This window comes from Chiloscyllium plagiosum, chromosome 30 (assembly GCF_004010195.1).
Source record: "Chiloscyllium plagiosum isolate BGI_BamShark_2017 chromosome 30, ASM401019v2, whole genome shotgun sequence".
Lineage (NCBI taxonomy): Eukaryota > Metazoa > Chordata > Chondrichthyes > Orectolobiformes > Hemiscylliidae > Chiloscyllium > Chiloscyllium plagiosum.
In genome coordinates, this window is record NC_057739.1 from 6,172,494 (window position 1) to 6,198,885 (window position 26,392).

At 43.0% G+C, this 26,392-nt stretch overlaps 1 long non-coding RNA gene across 1 annotated transcript in view; it reads left to right on the forward strand.

Annotated features, from left to right (window-relative positions):
* Window positions 1-26,392, forward strand: part of LOC122564645 — a 52,644-nt gene that overhangs the window by 17,919 nt on the left and 8,333 nt on the right. Inside the window, exon 3 of the long non-coding RNA XR_006315946.1 lies at window positions 17,903-18,155. This is a non-coding gene — a long non-coding RNA (uncharacterized LOC122564645). The remainder of the gene's footprint in view (window positions 1-17,902; window positions 18,156-26,392) is intronic.

Sequence of the window (26,392 nt, forward strand, 5' to 3'; positions counted from 1 at the left end):
GTCCTGTTACTGTAACCACTGTGAATCATTTGACTACCACAATATACTAGTACAGTAAAATCTAACTCAGTTTTCTATATGAAATGCACAATATTAAAACATTGCATGCTCAGGACATAAATGGTTCCTGTTATTTTCTCATTGTCAGTTCGTTTCCACCTCACATACCAGTTTAATGGCTTTTAAAGCATACCAAGATATTAATTTTTATACTATGTTTTTAGCTGAGAACTTTTGGATCACATTTTAAATCCCAGCTTTCTCATGAAAATGTGGGCTTTAAAACAAGAAAGTAATATTTTAACCAGGTGGTGGAAATAAAAACTTGTCCTGGCAGCAGCATGATAAGACAAACATTGTCATGAATGAGACTGAACCTCATCCTTCCACAGTTTCATCAGATCTCTCGGTCATCTGAAAGTCACTACTGTTTCCTGTTTGAAATGTTGTGTTCACTTTGTGGTTTGTATGTCATTTTATAATATTTCAATTAAGACAAACTATAGTCATTACATCACAGAAGGTAATTTTGCCCATTGAGTGTATGCCAGCTTTTCTTCAGGTTCCATACAATTTTCTTTAGAAAATCACTGATTCTCATTGCTTTATCACCCTTGAGTGGCAAATTCCAGGTTATTACCATTACTTTGTAAAATAGCTCTTCTCATCCTTTATCTTCATGCCCTACACCTTAAGCTTTGTACTATCAGATAACTTTATCTTATTCAAATATTTAATAATCTTGTGCACTGCTATCAGTTTTCCTCAATCTCCCATGTTTCTAGCTTCTCTAACTTTGTAGCTAAAACTCCTCATTCCTGGAACCATTGTTTTATTTCCTTTACACCCTGTGAAGTACCCTCCTTTCTAAAAAGTGTGTTGACTGGAAATTGATGCAATTCTATAGTAGTGGGCCTAACCACAGCTCAATAAAGGTTTGGTGTAACTTCCTGTTTTTGTCCTCAAAGCTCTGCTTATGAAGTCTAAAGATCCCATATCATTTGATAATCAATCATTCTCTCAATATCCATTAAATTCTCTCGGTGCTTCTTTTCCTGCCAAGTGTAAAATTCCTTTCTTCTCCAAACTGCATCACTTCACATTTCTCTAATGAATTCTGTCTCATTCATTATTTGTCCATTCTGAATCCTATCTGTATCTTATTTTGACCAGACCAAAGGTGTAGCCATGGGCACTCACATGGGCCCCAGCTTTGCCTGCTTCTTCGTTGGGTACGTGGAACAGTCCATCTTCTGCAGCTACACTGGCACCATACACCACCTTTTCCTCGGCTACATTGATGACTGTATCGGCGCCACCTCATACTCACACGAGGAGGTTGGACTTTAAATTCACAAACACCTTCTTCAAAGACTGCAAGTTGCCCTCCCACATGGTCAACGATACCCTCCAGCGCATCTCCTCCACTTCTCATATCCCCGCCTTGGACCCCACCAATCGCAACAAATACAGAACCTCCCCCCTCCCCCAGTCCTCACCTTCACCCCACCAATCTCCAGAAACATCGCATCATACTCTGCTATTTCAGCCACCTACAAACAGACCCCATCAGCAGGGATATATTTCCCTCTCCACCACTATTTGTGTTCCAGAGAGACCATTCCCTCTGTGACTCCCATGTTAGGTCCATGCCCCCCACCAATCCACCCTCCACTCCCAGCACTTTCCCCTGCCACTGCAAGAAGGCTAAAACCTGCGCCCTCACCTCCCCCCTCACCGCCATCCAAGGCCCCAAAGGATCCTTCCAACAGAAATTTATTTGTACTTCCACACACATCATCTACTGTGTCTCTTGCTCCTGATATGGTTTCTTCTACACTAGGGAGACATGACGCCAACTTGCAGAATGTTTCAGAGAACATCTTTGGGACGCCTTCATTAAACGACCCCACCACCCAGTGGCTGGATACTTTAACTCCCCCTCCATGCAAAGAATATGCAAATCCTGGGCCTCCTCCACGTCAAACTCTAGCCACTCATTGCCTGGAGGAAGAATGCCTCATCTTCTGCCTTCGGACCCTCCAACCACACAGGATCAATGTGGATTTCATCAGTTTCCTCACTTCCTCTCCCCCCCACCTTATCCCAGATCCAGCCTTCCAACTTGGCACCTCCTTCTTGAATTGTCCATCTTCCTTCCCACCTATCCGCTCCACCTTCCTCTCCGACCTATCACCTTCACCCCCACCTTCAACTACCTATTGCATTCTCAGCTACCTTCCACCCAGCCCCAACCCCTCCCGTTTATCTCAGTCCCCTTTGGCCACCCCTTCATTCCTGTTGAAGAGCTTACGTTTGAAACATCGACTCTCCTGCTCCTTGGCTGCTGCCTGACTGGCTGTGCTTTTCCAGCACCACACTGTTCGACTCTGTATCCTATTGCAGTTGACATCCTCGCTGTCTGCCTTACTTTCAAGTTTAGCGTCTTTGGAAATGTTTTCAATATTGTTTTATATTCCAATATCCATTCTAATATATAGTGAAAATCAATGATTCTGGAAATGAACCTTGAAGACGATAACTGCCTACCATATTTCAGTGTGAAAAGTCAACCATTTACCACGTCTATGTCCTTAAGACCAATTTTAAAAAAAATATAAGGCAACACTTGATTCAGCTATTCCATGATCCTCAAATTTAATAATCAGCATGAGTGAAACTTCAATAACATTCAAGAAGCTTGACACCAGGCAGGTCAAAGCAGTTCATTTAATTGGCACCCTTATTCGCCATGTTCAATATTCACACCTTTATCACCAATGTACAGTGTTAAGCCATGTACAAATGCTGTAGCCAGCAATGTTAGCATCATCAAGATACATTGTAGCAACTTTGTAAGGCTTCTCCAGTAAGCACCTTCCAAATTTATAATCTCTATCAAATGCAGCAGATTCATGGGAACGTCACCATTTGCAAGTTTGTCTTCCAAGTCACACACTATTCTGACTTAAGACCATAAGACATAGGAGCAGAAGCAGGCTATTCATCCCATCAGGATGAATGTGATCGTAGTTGAGGATCTGATAATCCTTAGCTTCACTTTTCTGCCTTTTTCCCATAATTCTTTATATATTTACTGAGTAAAAAAAAAACTTTCTATCTCAGCCTTGAATATCCTTAATGACCCAATCTTGCCCAGCTCTGTGCTATGATAAATTCCACAAATTCACTACCCTTTGGGAGAAAAGATTCCTCCTCATCTGTCTTAAAAGGGTGACCCTTTAGCTAAGATTATATCCTGTGGTCCAAGACTCTGCCACAAGGGAGAATAACCTGCATCTAAATTCATAGGATATAGGAGCAGAATTAGGTCATTTGGTCCATTGTATCTGCTCTGCCAATTGATCGTGGTTGATATGCTCCTCATCCCCATTCTCCTGCCTTCTCCCCATAACCAATTAAAAATCTATCTAACTCCTCCTTAAATTTACTCACTGCTTCAGCTTTGACCAGTTGATTTGGGGTAGCAAATTTCACAAATTCACAACCCACTGGGGGAAGTAGTTTCTCCTCAACTCTTCCAAATTTGCTACCCGTGAGACTGACCTCTTGTCCTAGAAAACCACACAAATGGAAGATTCCACTCCATATGTATTTTATCCCTATCTTTTATCATCTTGATTACCTCAACCTGATCTCCCCTCATTCTCTGAATTCCAGAGAGTATAGCACTAAACTGGTCAATCTCTCTTCATATGACAAACTCCTCATCTCTGGGATCAATCTAGTGAACCTCCTCTAAACTGCCTCCTTCTTTCCTCATACAAGGGGACCAAAACTGCCCAATACTTCAGGTGTGGTCCCACCACTGCCTTGTATAGTTGCAACAATATGTCCTTAACTCAATATTCTATTTCTTTAGCTATAAAAGCCAACATTCCATTAGCTTTCTTGATCTGTTGTACCTGCATGCTAGTTTTCTGTGACTCATGAACAAAGATACTCTCTCCCCGTTTAGATAATAGGTCGCCTTCCTATTTTTCCCCAACCAAAATGCATGACCTCACTTATCCATATTAAACTCCATCTGCCACGTTTTGGTCCACTCTCCTAACCTTGTTATTATTTCCTCATTCAATTTACCATCCTGCCCATTTTTGTCATCCGTAAATTTGGCGATAGAGCTTTCTATCCTTGAACCCAAGTTGTTAATTTAGATTGTAGCTAGTGGGGTCTAAGGACTGAACTCCATGGTACCCCACTAGTTACATCTTGCCATCCAGAAAAAAACCCATTTATCCTAACTATGACTGATGGACAGAAGACAGTCACCTAGCCAATATAATAAATTATCCAGATGATCCAGCTTTATGAATTAATCTTTTGTGCAGCATCTTAAGTGCCTTCTGGAAGTACAAATATATTTCATCCAAAAGATCTGCATTATCCACTTCGCTTGTTACGTCTTTGAAGAACTCTAGCAAATTAGTCAAACAGGATTTGCCTTTCATAAACTATGCTGACTCTGATGGATAGTGTTTTGACTTTACAAATGTGTTGATATTGCTTCCTTGATAATTGATTCTAACACTTTCCTAACAATAGATCTTAAGCTAACTAGTCTGTAGTTTCCCTGTATATTGCCTCCCTTCTTTTTGAGGAAGGGCGGCACGGTGGCACAGTGGTTAGCACTGCTGCCTCACAGCCCCAGAGACCCGGGTTCAATTCCCGACTCAGGCAACTGACTGTGTGGAGTTTGCACATTCTCCCCGTGTCTGCGTGGGTTTTCTCCGGGTGCTCCGGTTTCCTCCCACAGTCCAAAGATGTGTAGGTTAGGTGAATTGGCCATGTTAAATTGCCCATAGTGTTAGGTAAAGGGGTAAATGTAGGGGAATGGGTGGGTTGTGGGTTGGTGTGGATTTGTTGGGCTGAAGGGCCTGTTTCCACACTGTAAGTAATCTAATCTAGTTACTATTTTTCCAATCCAATGGAACTTTCCCTGTGGCTAGGGAATTTTGGAAGATTTTACCCTAGGATGTAGGCCATCAAGTCTGGGGGACTTGTCTGCCCTCAATCCTAGTAGCTTGCAGAGTACCTTTTCCCTTTTGATGCTAATTACTCTTAAGTTCTACCCTTTCTATAGTGCAACAATGCTGCTCCTTAAACTAGCTTAACACAGTAATCAGTAAAAGAAAAGTCTTTTAGATTTAAAAAAAAAACACCTGTACAATGAAAGGGAGTGGCCAGTTCAGTTCAGGGATTTTTCTGGTTTGGTTTAGTTTTAGCTGGGGAGCCTGAAAAGCTGCTCAGAAAAAAAAAAGAGCCAGGTTTCAGCCAATGATCCCTGGCTGATCCTCTTTGCAATCTATCTGTTCTGGAATAACCTACGTTTGAATGTACCTTTTTTGCCAAGGGGCATGCTTATGGGATTTTGCAGGAAATCAGAACACGTCTTTAGGTTGCCGGGAATATTGTGTTGATTGGGTTTTCGACTAGTTATTCTAAATTCTATTTTCCTTTCTTAGTGTTTCATTTAATAGTCTGTGACTAAGTTCACTGTTTTAACTAAAATGGTGGTGTGACCAGCTGTATCACACCTGAAATATCTACCTCGCGTTTGCTTAAAACAACTGGAAAAATTAGGATCTGGGCTACCCTCTTAAAATGTTTTGAGGCGGTCTTGCCTGGTCCATCATAGCCTCTGACTTGCCCATTCAATAGAAATGGTACTGTTTTCCTTTACCCTGAAAATGGAAGTGAAGTATTGATTTTGCATCTTTGCCATTTCAGTATTCCCACTATTAACTATCCAGCTTCATCTTCCAAGGGATCAACATTACCTTAGCAACTCTTTCCTTTTATGAACCAATAGAAGCTTTTGCTATCCTTTTTAATATCTTGCACTAGTTCTCTTTTGTAACTTACCTTATCCAATTTTTTTTAGTATCCCTTGGTTTATGTTTGAAAGTTTCCCAATCTTCCAGCCTGCCATTGGCATTTGCAATATGGTATACCTCAGTTTTTGACTTGTATTCTTCTTGACGTCATTGTTGAGGTATGGATTTTTTTTAACCCCCCCCCCCCCCCCCACTACCATCTTTCAAAAATCACTGGGAAGTATTTTAAGTAAGGGACTAAGTTCCCCCACCCACTACCATCTTTTAAAAATCACTGGGAAGTATTTTAAGTGAGGGACTGAGTAGCTCCTTAAACATCTGCCATCTTAACTTTTCGCCTTCCTGCCCAATCTACCTGAGACCAAGTCTGTCCATGTGCCTATGTAATTTCCTTTGCTTAATTCCAATACTCTACTGTGGGATTCACTTTCTCACTCCTGAACTAAATTTTTAATTTTATCATAGTATGGTCACTATTCCCTAGAAGATCCTTAACTGTGATGTCATCAATGACTCTTTCCATTACAATACCAAATGCAGAGTAGCCTGCTCCCTGGTTGGTTCCACAACATACTGTTCTAAGAAACAATCTTTAATATATTCAATGCACTCTGCCTCCAGACTATCCTTGCCAATTTAATTCTTCCAACGTGCATGTCAAAATCACCCATGTTTATTGCTGTACTTTTCTTGCAAGCCTTTAATATTTCCTGGTTTACACTGTGCCCCAGTGCAGAATTAGTGTTTGGGGACCTATAGTTTACTCGTACAAGCACTTCCTAACTTGCTATATCTTATTTCTACTAGACAGATTTCACATCTTGATCTCCTGTGCTTATGTCATTTCTCATTACAGTATTGATCCCTTCCTTCACCACCAAAGCTACATCACCTCCTTTCCTTTCAGTCTAATCCTGCTGAAATATGAGTACCCTTGGATATTTAATTTCCACACGTTATAACCATGTCTCAGGAATAGCTACCAAATTATACCCTTTTATTTCTATTTGTGCCATTAACTCATTAATTTTGTTTTCAATGCTTTGTGCATTTAGATACAAAGCTTTTAAGTTTGTTGTATCGGTAGATTTCCCTACTTTTTTGTAATTCTTTGTGCATAAAGATTTCACCTGCTCTGTCCCTCACCTTTGTCTGGTAACCATCCATCTAACTTGGACTCCTTTAATTTGGGTTTTCTAATTTCTCCTACAACTGAATCGTCCCCCCTCTACTTAGTTTAAATCCTTACCTACAGCCCTAGTTATGCTATTTGTTGGGTCTCTGGTCCCAGCATGATTCAGATGAAGACCATCCCATTGGAGCAGGTCCCTTCTTCCCCAGTACTGGTACCAGTGTCTCATGAATTCAAACCCATTTCTCCCACACTAATCTTAGTGACCCTGTGCCAATTAGCTCACGGATCAGGTGGTAATCAAGAGACTACCACCTTTTTGGTTCTACATTTTAATTTTAGCTCCGAGCTGTTCATACTCCCTTAGCAGAACCTCTGTCTAGTTTTATCTAGGTTGTTGGTACCTACATGGACCACGACTACTGGATCTTTACCCTCCCACTCAAGGTTCCTCTGCAGCCCTGATCAGATATCCAGAACCAGAGCACCTAGTAGGCAGTAGATCCTTCAGGACTCACGATCTAGGTCACAGAGAACAGTGTCTATGTCCCGAACTATACTATCCCCAATTACATTTCTCTTTTTTAAAAAAGAATCCCCAGTGTAGAAACAGGCCTTTTGGCCCAAGTCCAGACCGACCCTCCAAAGAACAACCCACCAAAACCGTTCGATAGGATCTGCCCTCTCCTTTTCCTGAAGGGTCTCAAGGACACTATGTGCTGACCACTTCCTGATGGACTTGTGGTCAAAGGTGTTTTTCTTCATAAACTTCTCCACAAAGGATAGGTGATATGGAACGGTGCAACTACTCGGAGCGTTCTGCAGCAGCGAGGCCAGGCCCATCCTTCGCAACACCGGGGACAGGTAGTACCTCAGTACGTAGTGACACTTGGTGTTTGCGTACCGGGGATCCACGCACAGCTTGATGCAGCCACACACAAAGGTGGCCATCAGGGTGAGGGTGGCATTGGGTGTATTTTTTCTCTCGTTGCCCAGATCTTTATACATCGAGTCCCTTTGGACCCGGTCCATCTTTGATCTCCATATATATTGGAAGATGGCCCGGGTGACTGCAGTAGCACAGGTTCTGGGAATAGGCCAGACCTGTGCCACGTATAACAGCAATGACAGTGCCTCACACCTGATGATCAGGTTTTTTCCCATGAAGGAGAGCGACTGTAGCTTCCATCTGCCCAGTTTCTGCTTCACTTTGCTGATACGCTCTTCCCAAGACTTGGCCCACACCCCAGTCCCCCCGAACCAAATACCCAGCACCTTCAGGTGGTCGGTGCTGATGGTGAAGGAGATCGAGGATTGGTTGGCTCAGTTCCCGAAGAGCATGGCCTCACTCTGGTTGGCTCAGTTCCCGAAGAGCATGGCCTCACTCTTGCCTCAGTTTACCTTGGCCCCTGAGGCCGTTCAAACTGGTCACATATGCACATGAGTCTGTGCACGGACAGCGGATCTGAGCAGAAAATGGCGACGTCATCCATGTACAGGGAGGCCTTAATCTGCAGGCCCCCGCTGCCAGGAATAGTCACCCCTTTCAGGCTCGCATCCTTCCTGATGGACTCGGCAAATGGCTCTATGCAACACACAAACAAGGCAGGAGAGGGAAGACAGTGCTGCCTAACTCCAAATCTGACTGGGAAGCTATCTGAATCCCACCCATTGATTGAGACTGCGCTGACAATGTTGATGCAGAGCAGTCTGATCCAATTGCAGATTCCCTCCCCAAAGCCGATTTTGGAGAGAACATCTCTCATATAAGTGTGTGATATCCTGTCAAATGCATTCTCTTGGTCCAGGCTGATGAGGCAGGTGTCCAACCCTCTGTCCTGCACGTAGGCGATCGTACCCCGAGGAGTGTGAGACTCTCAGCGATCTTCCTGCCCGGTACAGCACAGGTTTGGTCAGGGTGAATCACCGACCCCAGAGGAGACCTGACCCGGTTGGCGATAACCTTTGACAGAATTTTGTAATCCGCATTCAATAGTGAGATTGGACTCCAATTTCTGATTTCCTCCCTCTCCCCCTTCCGTGTAGATGAGGGTGATGATGCCTTTTCTCATGGAATCACTCATGGTACCTGCCCGAAGCATACTGACATACACCTCCAGCAGGTCCTGGCCAATCAAGTCCCACAGAGCGGAATAGAGCTCGACTGGTAAGCCGTCGCTTCCAGGAGTTTTACTCTTTTCGAAGGACTCGATGGCCTTGGTCAGCTCGTCCAGCGATAGCGGCTGGTCCAGCCTCTCCCTTGCTCTGTCGTCTAAGACCTCCGTGATCGAGGACAGGAACGACTGGGAGGCCACGCTGTTGGTTGGCTTCGCGTCATACAGACTGGCATAGAAGGATTTGCTGATCCTCATGACGTCAGCGAGAGATGACGTTATCGAGCCATCTTCTTCCTTCAGGCTGCTGAGCACGGAGCTCTCTTTGTGCACCTTCTGGAAGAAGAAACATGAGCACACCTCGTCCTGTTCCACCGAGCGGACCCTGGACTGGAAGATTATCTTGGAGGCCTCCGAGGCAAAGAGCGAGGCTTGCTGGCCCTTCACCTCCTTGAGGTCCTCTGTGACATTGACCCCCATTGTCTGCAGCAGGAGCAGGTTCTGCATACTTTCCTGGAGCTGGGACAGATTTCCCCGCCTCTCTCTCACCTGAACACCTTTGAGGATGAAGAACCTCTTGATGTTCCCTTTTACTGTTTCCCACCAGTCTGCTGGGGACTCAAAGAGGGGCTTCATGGTTCTCTAACCTGCGTAGTCCCTCTTGAACTCCTCAATGTTTCCCAGGGTCAACAGCTTTGTATTCAGCTTCCACGTTCCCTTACCAGCCCACCGCTCGTCCTGTAGGTGACAGTCGGCCAGCAGGAGGCAGTGGTCAGAGAAGAACACCAGCTTGACGTCGGTGGATCTGATCAAGAGCGTTCGGGACACAAACACGTAATCTATCCTTGAGTGGATAGTATGCCCGTGACCAGGTGTATCTATGCTCGCTCCATCTGCAAGGGTGCTGAAGACATCGTGCAGCTTGGCATCTTTTACTGTGTCCATCAGGGCTCTGGACGTGGCATCCAGTTTACTTTCCTCCCCACTGGATCGTCCATCTGCATCAATAGTACAGTTGAAGTCTCCAGCCAGAATGACCGGCCTGGACGTAGCCAGCAACAGTGGCTGCAGGACGGCCAACTGTTCAATCTTACCCACTGGGGCGTACACATTAATCAGTCTCAGGGGAGCATTCCTGTACATGACATTGGTGACGAGGAGGCGCCCGCCCACCATCTCCTTAACCTCGCAACAGGATACTCAGGCCGGAGGCGCGGCTATCGTTGCCCCCCGACCAAACTGACGGCCCATGGGCCCACAAGCTCGACCATCTCCTGTAGCTGCTGAGGTGCGGTATCCCACACTCCTGCAGAAACAGGACGTCGGCTTTAACATTGGCCAGGAAGGCCATCGTAGATACACATCGCGTAGCCGATTTGATGCTACGCACATTGATGCTGGTAATTTTTAACCCCATTTTAACAGTTTACGAGGTTGCCAGTGTCCGTTTGCTGCTGGTCTTGCCCCTCTGGGGTAGCTGTGTGCATCCCATTGGTGACGGCAAACTGCTAGACCTTCTTAGGGCTGAGGTAGCTGTCCGGCTCCACACTGGAGCCATTTCCCCGCTCTGGTCTCTTCGGGTTGGGCCCAGGGTCTGCACAGTCCAGTTCTCCATCTGACAGCGGGACTGTCACAGGACCGCTGCTCCCAGTTACCTGGAGCTGTGGGCCGGTGGGTACCTCTTGGTTCTCACCAGGTGGGGGGAGGTCTTTACCCATCCCCTCAGAGGGATCGTCTTTTCCTGTTTGGGCGGTGCTGCCCTCCGTTTTCCCCACGGCGCTCTGTTTCTTCCTCTGGTGACGACCCTCCTTGCGCCCGTCCTCACCGTCGGAAGAGCTGCCTATATCCTCGTCGTGTAGGTGTTGCTTCCCCCTTTGCTGGGTGGCTTTGGGGGCCTGGTGAGGTATCCTCTTCCTGCTTTTGACAGTAATCCAATCCTCTGCCTCCTTTGTACTCTCCTCTTCCATTTCCTCCATCTGTCTTGAAGGAGCTTGGATCGGCTGCTGCATCTCCTCGCTGTCTGCCATCTGCTCCGCTACAGCCTGCCCTTCCTTCTGGGTGCCTCCAGATACCGTTCCCGTGCTGTTTTGTGTACCTTGCTGGTCTTAGGCAGTCCACGGCCATTTTATCAATTGCAGCACTCTCTGCTCCTGTCACTTAATCACAGACAATCTGCTGCCACAATCTCTCAGCTCAGAAAAGGCACCTCTCTCTTAAAGTGACCATACACTCATTCAACTTTGTAAAAGATGTATAGGGGTTTGAAGGGGCACTGTCATTCTGTTCTCTTATTTCCTTTTTGCCATTCTTGTTTTTGTTTTTACTTTCTCCCATAAACTGTTGTAATTGGCTTGGTGCTCAGTTTAAGAATTCACCTATTTTTGTCCCATCATATTCTGTACATCACATATCATCCAACAGGTGGCGCAGTGGTTAGCACTGCTGCCTCACAATACCAGGGTCCCAGGTTTAATTGGAAAAGCACAGCAGGTCAGGCAGCATCAAAGGAACATCCTGTTCCCTGGATGCTGCCTGACCTGCTGCGCTTTTCCAGCAACACATTTTCAGCTCTGATCTCCAGCATCTGCAGCCCTCACTTTCTCCTCCCAGGTTTAATTCCAGCCTTGGGCCACTGTCTGTGTGGAGTTTGCTCATTCTCCCTGTGTCTGTGTGGGTTTGCTCCAGTTTCCCGCCACGGTCCAAAGGTGTGCATGTCAGGTGAATTGGCCATGCTAAATTGCCCATAGCGTTAAGTGTATTAATCAGAGGGAAATGGGACTGGGTGGGTTACCCTTTGGAGGGACTTGTTGGGCCAAAGAGCCTGTTTCCACGCTGTAGGGAATCTAATCTAAAAGTCCTGACTTTAGTTCCCCGACATTTTGGCCTACTAGCAATGTATCTAGCCAATGCCTGAAAATCTCTTTAAAATCACCATGTTCAGTGGCACTTATTCCTATCAATCCTTGGTTCCAATTTACTCTAATTTGTTTCCCTTTCATTATTTGCAGTTAGACTGTTCCTTGGTTTTCTTGATTACTAATCTAAAACACGCTATATGGTAATATTAGAGAATAGCAGGGAAAATATATTTGGCCTATATCATTCCCCAGCTTCAGATCCAGCAATGTCAGCTTTCCAGTTAAACTGATAAAGGATGTTTTTGTCACTTTTTAAATAAATTTCTCCACCTTCTTTCACTTTAACCTATCTAACACTGTCCCAATTGATATCTGGACAATTTAAAGTTCAAGTGCACAACTCCGTAGTCTGCAGAATTTTTAGTCTATCTGTCTCACATTATTTGGAAGCCTGTAGAATATTGCCTGTGTGGGAACTCTCATGCTCCATGATCCTGTGCAGTGACTCTAATTGCCCTCAGAAATCTTGAGCTTGAGCTCAAACAGCCGGGACATTTCCTGCGCATGCAGTCATCAAAGATACTTCAAGTTACCTGAAGTTTCCACACTGGCTCATATTTTCCAGCATTGCATATCCTACATCATCAAGAAAGGAGAAACTACAATTTATTTCTCAGGATGTTCATTGTGTTATAGAGTCATAGATTATATGGCACGGAAACAAATCCTGCCGCCCAACTCATCCATGCCGACCAGATATCTTAAACTAATCTAGTCCCATTTGCCAGAATTTGGCCCAAATTCCTCTAAGCCTTACTATTCATATACCCATCCAGATTATTTGTAAATGTTGTAATTGTGCCCATCTCCACCACTTCCTCTGGCAGCTCGTTCTATACATGTACCACACTCTGCATGAAAAAGTTACCCCTCAGGTCTTTTTAAAATCTCTCCCCTCTCATCTTAAACCTATGCCTTCCAGTTTTGGATTCCCCTACCCTGAGTAAAACACCTTGGCTATTGCCCCTATCCATGCCCCTCATAATTTTATAAACTTTCTATAAGGTCACTCCTCAGCCTTGAATGCTCCAGGGAAAATAGCCCCAGCCTATTCAGCCTCTACCTATAGCTCAAACCACCCCCAATGTTGGCAATATCCTTGCAACCTTTCAAGTTTCACAACATCTTTCCTATAGCAGGGAGACCAGATTTTAATGCAATATTCCAGAAGTGGCTTAACCAATGTTCTGTACAGCTGTAAAATGACCTCCCAACTTCTATACTCAGTGCACTGATCAACGAAGGCAAGCATGCCAAACACCTTCACCACTGTCTACCTGCAGTTCCACTTTCAAGGAACTATGCACCTGCACCACTGGGTCTGTTTGTCCAGCACGCACTCCAGGGCCTTACCATTAACTGTGTAAGTCATGCTCTGGTTTGCCTTACCAAACTTCAACACCTCACATTTATCTAAATTAAACCCCACCTGCCAGTCCTTGGCCCCATATGGCCATCTGATTTGATTTATTGTAGCCACATGTATCTGAGTACAGTGAAAATGTCCTATTGTCCTCTGAGATAATCTTCTTCACTGTCTGCTACCAATTCTGGTGTAATCTGTGAATTTACTTACCATTCCTCCTATATTCACATCTACATCATTTATGTAAATGGCTAAAAGTGGATTCAGCATTGATCCTTGCAGCATACTGCTAGTCACAGGTTTCCAGTCCGAAAAGCAACCCTCTACCACTATACTCTGTCTTCTAATTTCAAACCAATTTTGTATCCAATTAGCTATCTCCAGGATTCCATATGATCTAACCTTGCTAACCAGTCGAAGACCAAATTGACAATGTCTACTGCCAGCCTTCATCAATCTTCTTAGTCACCTCTTGAAAAAAACTCAATCAAAGTTAGTGAGACATAATCTCATATGCACAAAGCCGTGTTGACTATCTGTAATCAATCCTTGCCTATCCAAATGTATGTAAATGTTGTCCATCAGAATCTCTTCCAACAATTTACCCACCACAGACCTCAGGCTTGCTGGTCTATAGTTCCCTGGCTTTTTCTTACCATCTTTCTTAAATAGTGGCACCACGTTAGCAAACCTCCAGTCTTCCGACACCTCACCTGTGGCTGTCAATGATACAAATATCGCAGCAAGGAGCCCAGCAATCTCTTCTCTTGTTTCCCACAAAGATCTGGCATACATCTGATCAGGTGCCAGGAATTTATCTATCTTTATGTGTTTTAATACCTCCAGCTCCTCTTCTGTATTATAGTCACTTTTCAAGACATCACTATTTATTTTCCCAAGTTCCCTAGGTTCCATGTCTTTTTCCACAGTAAATACTGACACAAAGTACTCGTTTAGAATCTCACCTACCTCCTGTCGTTCCACATATGGACAGTCTTGTTGATCTTTAAGGGACCCTATTCTTGTGTCCTTTATGTCCTTATGGCGTTTAAGAAATTTGGAAATGTAGTCGCCGATTATGATACAAATAATGCAGAAGCTGATTTGCATATAGCAAACTTCTACAGATTAATGATAAGTAAAATAATAAGTAAAAATGGTAAGTAAATCAGTTTTTAATAATATTACTTGAGGGATGTATTTTGCCTAATATTGAGGTGAGTTCACCCATCCTTTTTCAAAGTTGTGCTGCGAGATCCCTTAATTCTGTGAAGTCTGACCTCAGTTTACTGTTTCATCTGAAAGATTGCATCTCCAACATGCAGCACTCCCTCTGGTCTATGGGCTGAAGTCCCTGAATGGAATTTAATCCTACAGTCATCTGACCTAGAAGTGAAAATGCAACCACTGAAATTGCTTTCACAAATGTGCTGATAATTCAAGTAGAGGGATGCAGCATTTCCTGTCCTTAAGAACTGGCTAAGTCAAAATAATTTCACGTTAGCTGTGTCATCTGAAATTCTTCCTTTTCTACAAGGTTGCTGATCATCCTTGAGCTGAACTTGTGGGGGCTGCATTTGTGAAGAGGTTGCACTCTTTCCCAGTGTTACCAGTTGTGATACTGTGTAAGCAGGCTTTGATACATGTCTACTAAGTAAGATTATGTTAAAAATCACACAACACCAGGTTATAGTCCAACAGGTTTAATTGGAAGCACAATAGCTTTTGGAGCGCCGCTCCTTCATCAGGTGATAGTGGAGGGCTCAATCCTAACACACAGAATTTATAGCAGAAATTTACAGTGTGATGTAACTGAAATTATACATCTGTTAGAATACCATGGTATTCTAACAGATGAAAGGCTTAACAGACAATCAATTTTTCAATGTATAATTTCAGTTACATCACATTGTAAATTTCTGCTGTAAATTCTGTGTGTTAGGATTGAGCCCTCCACTACCACCTGATGAAGGAGCGACACTCCGAAAGCTAGTGTGCTTCCAATTAAACCTGTTGGACTATAACCTGATGTGATTTTTAACTTTTGTACACCTCAGTCCAACACCGGCATCTGCAAATCCAGAGTATGATTATCAATGTGACCATCCTGATAATGTACTAAAGTAGTATGTACAGGTAGTTTACCTATTATGCCATAGTTGCGTTCCAGTGAAACCTCACTTAATAGAAAATTGCTTACTAGAAATAATGGGGTTGGGGCAGACCAGCAAAAAATATCACTCACGATCACTCAAAAATCACCCAAAAGAGTAATACAAAGTAAAGCACAGCCTGAAGGAAGGTTGAAACCATATTTATTAAAAATACAAAAGTAATCTACCAGAATACATTTGAAAATGTAAGAAAGCTGCTCTCTATATACAGTGGAAACTCGATTATCTGAATGAGATGGGTGGGCACTATTTCGTTCTGAAAATCAATTATTTGGAAAATTGATTAAATGCCTTTCCTCTGGGGCTTGGAGTTTTAAAGTCTGCTCCCTGTTCAGGAAATGGGCCGCACACAGACAGAGCCACAGCCACACACAACTTTTTACTGCAAATGTTTGACAGGTTCTATGTTTACCCTGCACAGGACAATGTCGGAGAGAGCATTCCTGGGAAGCGGGTTAGGGTACACCCCTCTGTAGAATTCCAGGGTAAGTGTGGGGAGAGAGAGAGGGCGGGAGGTCAGTTATTTGGAGATGGTGCCTGTTTGATCACTGTAAACAAAAGATGTGATCCCTGTTGGAAACACGTCTTTGATGTAATGTTTCTATCGGGACCTCAAGATCTCCTTTGGATAATTGAGGTACCCCTGTATTACATCTCACAGAAAGCTGCTCTCTTGGCAGCTGACATTGGCGAATGCGCAGAACAGCATGAAGACTGGAGCTCACAAAGCACATGCGCAGGACAGCACAGAGACTTTGGCGCATGCGCAGGATGGCACGAAGACCGGAGCTCACAAAGCACATGCGCAGGATGGCACAGAGACTTTGGCGAATGTGCAGATCGGCATGAAGACCGGAGCACACAAAGTGCATGCACAGGACAGCACAGAGAGTTTGGCGCATGCGCAGGATGGCATGAAGACAAATTTCAACATTATGCATGCGCAGACACTGGAGCATGCGCAGAACACAAGAATACCGATGCATGTGCAGAACAGCACAGAGATTTCATTGTGCACATCCGCACATGCGCTGAACGAAGTGCGCAAACTGATCCCTGTAGGAATCGCACTATTGCCAACAGAGGTAAGCGTTTCTAAAATACCGTTCCCTAATTCTTCAGCGACGTTATAGCTAAATTGCACTGCCAAAACGTGCATTATACCAGAACTACCTGTATTGAATTTCAATGATAATATTTGGTGCTATGTGAAATCTTAGGACCCAAGTTAAATCAAGACAAGAACGAGGTCATGTTCTTTGGGAACTGAGCCAACTGATCCTTTATCCCCTTCACCATCAGGACAGATTGCCTGAAGGAGCAACTTACTACAGATGCTGGAATCTGTACTAAAACCAAAAAATGCTGGAAATTACAGCGGGTCAGGCAGCATCCATGGAGAGAGAACAAACTAACGGTTTGAATCTAAATGACTCTTCATCAGAGCTGACATGAAGAGTGGAGGAGGTGGCATTTATACAGTAGTGAGAGGGGTATTTGAGTGCTGGGGAGAGAGACTGCTGATAGTGCAAATCAATATGGTTCGGAGGAGCTGGGGTATGTGCAAAATCTTAGGAAGTGTGTATCACTAAAGTGAGGTACATATTGGGCTTTTGGGAACACTGGTCCATTTCCATTGCATGTAAAGTCCTGGTCATCAAGTGTGAGGCACTCTCTGTTGTTGTATTTGTTGTTGTTGCAGTTAACTGAACCATCTTCCACTTCATTTGGAGGTCTAAGATGGACTATGTCTGCAGGCAGACCACATACAAAACTATGGATAAGGTGGGGGGTGTGGGGGTAAGAACGTAAGCAGTATCACCCTCATCCTGATGGCCACTTTTGTGTGTGGCTGCAAAAAGCCATCTGTAGACCCTCGTTATGTAAACAGTAAGTGTCACTTCGTACTGAGGTTCTACCTATCCCTTGTGTTGTGAAGGATAGGTCTGGCCTCAATGCCGTGGACCATTCCAATGTAGTTGGACCTAGCCGTATCACCCGTCCTTCATGGAGAAATTTGCAAAGAAAAGCACTTTTGATCACAAGTCCATCAGGAAGTGGCCAGCACATAGTATTCTTGAGACCCTGTGGGAAAAGGAGAGAGTGGATCCTGTCAGGTTGTTTCTTGAGCAGATTGTTAAAGTTATTTGGCAAAATGCCTCATCACCTGAACTTTCCAAAAAGCACCAAGTATGCCCAGACTTTGTGCACTACTGCATGCTGCCCTCAAAGTGGCTGTGGTATAGTTGAGACGGTCACACATCTCCTGCTGAAATGTGTCTTTGCAAAGGAAGCCTTGAGAAAGATATTGTGATTTTTGTCAATGTTCCTCCTGAACAGCTTCATGACGCAGGACTCTGTGCTGTATGGCCTGTTCACCGGGACGCATACCAAGACAAACATCGACTGCGCCTGAAAGACCATCAACTCAATGAAAGAAGCTCTTTGGTCTGCCCGAAACTTGATGGTCTTCCAGAGCAAGGAGTTGACCCCGACCAACAATTGCAGACTGGCTCATTCCAATGAACTGGACGAGATACTGAGGGATCCAGCGAAACTTGAGGCAGCTAAAGTCTTTCTGCTAAAGTACAATGTGAGTCTGTTCAGTTTCATACTCTCCCAATGCCTCAAATATAGGCAAATGCAATCTTATATAAGTAAGAAATGCCGTTCTTTTGTTTGCTGAATAGTCAAACTCCAGTGTTTATTTGTTTCTTCTTATGCTACTGTACAAAACTGAGCTGGCTTAGTGACTGTGTATGTATATAAAGACATTTTTATGAATAAAGTAAGTTTTTGAAATTAAAAAGCTATATCAGATCTTCAGTCAAGACACTTATAATCATCTTCCTTTCTGCCCTATTATGCATGTAAGATCATAGACACAAGAGAACGTAGAACAGTACAGCACATCCTTCCTATAATGAGGTGACCAGAATTGTACATAATATTCCAAGTGTGGTCTACCTGGGGCTTTATAGAGCTGCAGCGTAACTCATGACTCTTAAACTCAATCCTCCTTCTAATGAAAGCCAAAACACCATACTCCTTCTTAACAACCCTAGCAAATTGGGTGGCAACTTTGAGGGATCTATGGACGTGGGCCCCAAAGATCCCTCTGTTCCTCCACGCTGCCAAGAATCCTGCCTTTAACCCTGTATTTTGCATTCAAATTTGACCTTCCAAAATTAATCACTTCACACTTTTCCAGGTTGAACTCTATCTGTCATTTTTCAGCACAGCTCTGCATCCTGTCAATGTTGCAACCTACAACAGCCCTCCACACTATTCACAACTCCACCAACCTTTGTGTCATCGCCAAACTTATCTACTCTTCCACTTCCTCATCCAAGTCATTTATAAAAATCATAAAGAACAGAGGTCCCAGAACAGATCCCTGCAGAACATCACTGGTCACCGAGCTCCAGGCTGAATACTTTCCATGTACTACCTCTCTCTGTACTCCGTGGGGCAGCCAATTTTGTATCCAGACAGCCAACATTCCCTGTATCCCAAGCCTCCTTACTTTCTGAATGAGCCTAACATGGGGAACCTTATCAAATGCCTTGCTAAAATCCATAAACACCACATCCTCTGCTCTACCTTGAGTAATGTGTATTGTCACATCCTCAGGAATTCAATAAGGCTTGTGAGGCTTGACCTGCCCCTCACAAAGCCATGCTGACTACCTCTAATCAAGCAATGCTTTTCCAAATAGTCATAAATCCTGTCTCTTAAATCATCTCTAATAATTTGGATCTAAGACTGACTGGTATGTAATTCCCAGAGTTATCCCTATTCCCTTTCTTGAACAAGAGAACAACATTTGACACCTTACAATCATCTGGTACTACTCCAGTGGGCAGTGAGGATGCAAAGATCATTGCCAAAGGCACAGCAATCTCTTCCCTCGCTTCCCATAGTGACTTGGGTATATCACATCTGGCCCAGGAGACTTATCTAACCTCATGTTTTTCAAAATTTCCATCAAATCCTCCTTCTTAACATCAACCTGTTCAAGCATATCAGTTTGTTCCACATTGTCCTCACAAATCACAAGGTCCCTTTCACTGTGAATACTGAAGGAAAGTATTCAGTAAGGACGTCCCCTATCTCCTTCAACTCCAGGCATCCACTATCCCTGATCGGTTCTACCCTCAGTCTGGCCATTCTCTTGTTCCTCACATAAGTGTAGAATGCCTTGGAGTTTTCCTTAATTCTACCTGCCAAGGCTTTGTCATGCCCTCTCCTAGCTCTCCTTAGTCCACTCCTAAGAAGGGGAAGAAGATTTAGAAGGGATGTGAGGGTAAAAAGTTCACCCAAAGGTTAGTAGGAATCTGGAATTCCCTGCCTATAAGAGTGGTAGACACCTTCATAACATATAAGAAATATTTAGGTGCACACTTATGGATATTGGCCAAGTGCTGGAAAATGGGATTAGAATACAGAGGAACCTTGATTATTCGGCATTTGAATATCCAAACATCGGATTATCTGGCAAGATCGCAAGGTCCTGATGCTTGGCTAAATAATGTTATCTGGTATTCGATTAACCAAACAAAATACTCCCCACCCGTGTCCTTTGGATAATCGAGGTTCCTCTGTACTTAGGTGGTTGTTTCCAACTGCTGCAGACTCGATGGGCTCCAGGGCCTTTTCCAGTGCTGTAGACCTCTATGACTCTATGACCGTATACTCTACTTGATCTTCAACTTGCAAAAGGTCTTCAACTACTACTTCCATATCAACTTCCATTTTCCAGTTTATAGTCCAAAAAAGAAAAAAAAAATGCTACTTTGTATCCCTTGCAAGAGATAATATGCCATTTTTAAATGTGTTTCATTGCAAGGTAAACATGACATACATATACAGTAAGATACAAGAAAATTACTTCCATTCAGCCTTATTCGTCCATTAAGCAGAACTTATACAATTTCTTAATATTTTCACTCTCAAATTCTTAAATTGTCCCAGCCTAATTATATTCTTCATTACATATCTAATATTACATTATCCTTTCCAGCAATGTAAACAATTTTGATATTATAAAGGTGAATCAAAAACCTCCATTGAAATAATTCCACATTTCAAGTCTTAAATTTCTTGACAAAATCTAAGGGAATCTAGTCAGAAGTTGCACCTTCTTCCAAGAAGTGGAGAACTGGAATCTTGTCGAGCCCCATGGTGGGTTTTTTTGGCTCTAAATTTAGGGACTACTGAGATGCAGTGCAGGTGTCTTTACTTCTGAGCCAGCATGCCTGGGTTCAAGTCCCACCTGCTCGAGAGGTTGGAAAACATCTATAGTAGTGTTTCTTTGCAATCATGATCGACATAGGCTTAAACATTTTTTGAAAAATCAATAATAATCCCAAAGTCAATTTTTAATAGTTGTGTGGTGCAGTGGTAGTGGTTTCCACCTCTAGACTAGGAGACCTGAGTTTGAGTCTCACCTGCACCAGATGCATGTAATAACATCTCTGAACAGGTAGATTAGAAATATGAAAGAAAATAAATGGTACAGTTAGGTATTTTAGCTAGGACTTCATAGAATCACAGAATCATAGCGATGTACAGCATGGCAACAGACCCTTCGGTCCAACCCGTCCATGCCGATCAGATATCCCAACCCAATCTAGTCCCACCTGCCAGCACCCGGCCCGTATCCCTCCAAACCCTTCCTATTCATATACCCATCCAAATGCCTCTTAAATGTTGCAATTGTACCAGCCTCCGTCAACTCTGGCAGCTTATTCCATACACGTACCACCCTCTGCGTGAAAAAGTTGACCCTTAGGTCTCTTTTATATCTTTCCCCTCTCATCCTAAACCTCTGCCCTCAAGTTCTGGACTCCCCGACCCCAGGAAAAAGACTTTGCCTATTTATCCTATCCATGCCCCTCATAATTTTGTAAACCTCTATAAGGTCACCGCTCAGTCTCTGACCCTCCAGGGAAAACAGCCCCAGCCTGTTCAGCCTCTCCCTGTAGCTCAGATCCTCCACCCTGGCAACATCCTTGTAAGTCTTTTCTGAACCCTTTCAAGTTTCACAACATCTTTCCGATAGGAAGGAGACCAGAATTGCACGCAATATTCCAACAGTGGTCTAACCAATGTCCTGTACAGCCGCAACATGACCTCCCAACTTCTGTACTCAATAGTCTGACCAATAAAGGAAAGCATTCCAAACGTCTTCTTCACTATCCTATCTACCTGAGACTCCACTTTCAAGGAGCTATGAACCTGCACTCCAAGGTCTCCTTGTTCAGCAACATTTCCTAGGACTTTACCATTAAGTGTATAAGTCCTGCTAAGATTTGCTCTCCCAAAATGCAGCACCTCGCATTTGTCTGAATTAAACTCCATCTGCTACTCTCAGCCCATTGGCCCGTCTGGTCCAGATCCTGTTGTAATCTGAGGTAGCCCTCTTTGCTGTCCACTACATCTCCAATTTTGGTGTCATTGCAAACTTACTAACTGTACCTCTTATGCTCGCATCCAAATCATTTATGTAAATGACAAAAAGTAGAGAGCCCAGCACCGATCCTTGTGGCACTCCACTGGTCCCAGGCCTTCAGTCTGAAAAACAACCCTCCACCATCATCCTCTGTCTTCTACCTTTGAGCCAGTTCTGTATCCAAATGGCTAGTGGTTTTTTTGGAAATGTTGTAAGGCAATTTTTAAACCCAAATGCCACTGCTCAACATTGATGTTTGATACCTCTTTAGATATTCTGGCTGTATGTCTTTTAATATGTAAATCTTAGAAATTATTGAAACACCACAAACCCTATCAATGTAATCTTCTAACCAAGGAACTGGGTGTTAATCTACTATTGTTACTGCACTTGCTTTTTGAAAATCAATGCAGAATCCAGTTGACTCATCCACATTGGAACTAACACTACCAATGAACACCAACTGGTTTGTCTTCGTTGGATCAGACGATCTTCTAGCATGCATTGAATATCCTTTTATCCAGGTTTAATCAGGAAGAGTTGTTTTATCGATACAGATTCCATACTCTGTCTGCCTAACTCAGTACATCTGGATGTATACATAGATTTCATTGAATTTCTGAAGTAACCTTATTAAACTTTTCTGTTGCTCTTTTAAGTATGAGAATATATTGTCTCACTATCTAAACTTTCTGTATTGGTTAGTTGGATTGTAAGAGGTTTGTTTTGTGAACTGTCTCCCTCTTTTTCTATTTCATCCTTACTGTCTCTGCCATCCTGTATTACTCTTTTCCCCGAAATACTTTCTTCTTTATTATGATAACTTTAATGTATTAATTTTGCATAACCAATTCTTCTTATTGTGATCTGGAGATGCTACCAGACAGGTCACTTTACAAACCTTCCTGACAATCTTGTATGCATCATTGAAATTCAGTTTTAGGGGTCTACCTTGTGAAGGTTATAGCAGCAGCAACTTGTCTTCTGTTTGAAATACTGTAGTTATACATTGTTTGTCTGCCCATTCTTTCAACTTTGCCTGCTTTAATTATTATTTTGGAGAGTCTAATGGGATCTCTCTAAACTCCCTTTGTTTGTAGATTATAGTTGGTAAACCTCAACTGTTTTAGACTCAAATTGAAATATTTCTGACAGAGTTTGTACTTTAGTCTGACTGTATTTCAAATGGTAGTCCATGACAAGTGAAAGTTAATTTTTTTCCATGACTGCCTTAGCTGTAATGGTCCTGAAAGGAGCAGTTTCTGGAAATTGGGTTGTCATATCCATAACTGTAAGGAGATGGCCTACTTTTGTTTTCAGCAACAGCCATACACAGTCTACTAACACCCTGCTGAATGGTTCTTCAAAAATTGGCATGGGTTTTATTTGATTACATATTGAATAACAATCCCTGTAAAATAAGATTCCATGCATAGCAATCAGCACTGGCATGTGGTTTGCAGCATTGACTTATTCTTCCTGAAGTCGCTGTCATGCACAGACCTCAGAGACACGCACCAGAAGGAAAATTATGGGGACCACTGATGTTGAGGTTTCTCACTCCCAGACTTGTGTGGCACATTTGACAGAAGTGCATTACACTTCCTTGGCCAAGGGAAATATCTTCTTCAGGAAGAAGATTCATTCCTGAAGAAGGGCTTATGCCCGAAACGTCGATTCTCCTGTTCCTTGGATGCTGCCTGACCTGCTGCGCTTTTCCAGCAACACATTTTCAGCTCTGATCTCCAGCATCTGCAGTCCTCACTTTCTCCCAGGGGAAATATCTGTTTATTAATGCTTGAGTTATCCATTGTCCTAAATGTCCTGCTATCGGAATTTCATGTGCTAGTCACAATATTTCCTTACAATATCTGGTCATACCACTATCTGATGAACAACTGTCTGTTCCTCATCTTCAACTCTTGAAGGTGTCTTCACTTCCTGATTTTAACTTAGTTTTGAATACAATAATGCACAAGAACCCTGTTAGTCTCAGCTTCAGAGTGAGCTGCTTGTATTAACATTATTAACTTGTTTAACTCCAGATCTGTTTCTTAAGTGTCTGTTAATGAAGATATACTAAACACTTTTTTTGTAGCATCCCAATAAAGAAAGTTTCAGCCACTCCAATAACATCTCTTTGGCATATTGTTTTGATCTCTGGTGGTGGACTTTGCTTCGCCAATGCCACATGCAAACAAAAATTACATGGAATTTGTTCCTGTAACTGTTTGTCTCTTTAACCTCACTCAGACCTTTTGTGAATATTGGCAAAGCTATATTTTTCACTCAAACTAAATAATTACCCAAGAGTAGTCAACTCCACCCATAGGTGAACAACTCCAGTTACCACTTTTCAGGACAACTCTAATTTAATTTTGTACAAGGACACTGGGAGATATACTTTCCATTTATCCTGTTTATTAACATTTTAATTTTCATTGCAGAGGAATATCTGTCTTTCTCTAGAAATAGCATTGAGTAGCTCAGTATCGTAGTCATCGGTTTAGCAATATCATTTGATGCAAAAAGGATTATCTTTTCTTCTGACAAAACGTTTCTTGCCACTCATCTACCTTTTTAACTCTGTTGCACACACAGCAGCATTTTTGGTCTCCTGGTTATAGTTAAAGCTACAATTTGATCCATGGCATTTTCCTTGTGAACTCCTATTTTTGGAGTCTCTTTAATCAACCCCAATAAATCGCATGGTCTTCCCACACAACTTCTACCATTCTGAATGAAGGTGTCCCATTTTATTACAATGGAAATATTTAAGTCTTTGATTTTCACCTCCACCCTAAAGCAGTCTAACTTCCATTTTCTAATTTACAGTCCAAAATTAAAAAAAAAATCCCTTGCACTTCATTTATTGCTGATATGCTTGCCTCTTTATGGGACACACGGATGAACTTGGAGACTCAGCTCCCACGCATCTTAAAGGACTTTGTCTGAGAGCATAGTGGGGTAATTTGAAAAATATGTGAACTCAAAGATGCTATAGGGACCTTTACAGCTCAACACCCCATGTTGGACAAATTCTTAGACAGTGCTGATGTACCCATTAGGCACTTTTGTCTTCTAACCTTGAGTGACTGTTCCAACTACCGGTCCTCAAACATCAGCTAGGATTCCAGGCCTTCCCACTTCTTTCATCCATGTACCTAACCACACCGTCTATCTTCCTCTGAATCCCTCTTCTCCTTCTGCATACCTTTCATTCCATTGTATGTTCCCCTTCCCCTATTACAGTGGACTCACTCTTGTCAGTATATGAGCTACTTACCTGTTCCCTTTCCTTGTTCTGTTGAGTTGAACAAAGAAAACTGCAGACGTTATATGCAATTGCACAAAGCTGACTGGCGCACATCAGTTTTAAACAACTGTGAAGCAAGTACCATAAGATTCCCATGTGCCACTGACTTTATCTTAAAGGGAGAGGGATGTAGTTTTGAGAAAATGCTTATGCTACTGCCTAACTATAGCGTGCAACAGTATTTTAAATGTTAACCTACCCCAAAGTGGTATGAGGCTTGACATGCCACAAATATGTTGTTGACCTTTTCTCTGCATCTCAATTTGCCATTAGATTAGATTAGATTCCCTACAGTGTGGAAACAGGCCCTTCGGCCCAACAAGTCCACACCGACCCTCTGAAGAGTAACCCACCCAGACCCATTTCCCTCTGACTAATGCACCTCACACTATGGGCAATTTATCGTGGCCATTTCACCTGACCTGCACATCTTTGGACTGTGAGAGGAAACTGGAGCACCCGGAGGGAACCCATGCAGACACAGGGAGAATGTGCAAACTCCACACACAGTTGTCCGAGGCTGGACCCTGGTGCTGTGAGGCAGCAGTGCTAACCACCTAGGAGATGGAAATTTTTCACCCTGAATAATTAATTTAACCCAGATGCCACATTCCTGCAATTTCAGATTTTATAAAATTTCACTCACCCTCCCCCCACTAATTGATGTCTTTGCAATTGAGAGTAAGCTATCATGGTTAATGTAATTTTTCTCTTCTCAAAGCTGCTGATGATACTTGGATGGTGTAAGTGAAGGGGAATTTACTGAGATAAATTCATGTAATATTTTAATCAAGTCACTCATGCCATCTTGAATACGTTTCCAAGTCCCGTCTTGCTCAGCAATCGAACAAAAGTATCAATAATTTCGTTGCATTTATCTTTGCTAAGTCAGATTCCTTCCCAGGTCAAAGTGCTTTTCTTCACTGCTGCCAGCCCAGTTCCTATTATAAATCTTCATATTCCCCAGAATTTGCAGTAATTCCCTTCAGACACAACATGCTCATTAAAAAAAAAGACACAGCCATTGTTAAATGCTTGGCTCCATTGACTCATCTAAATG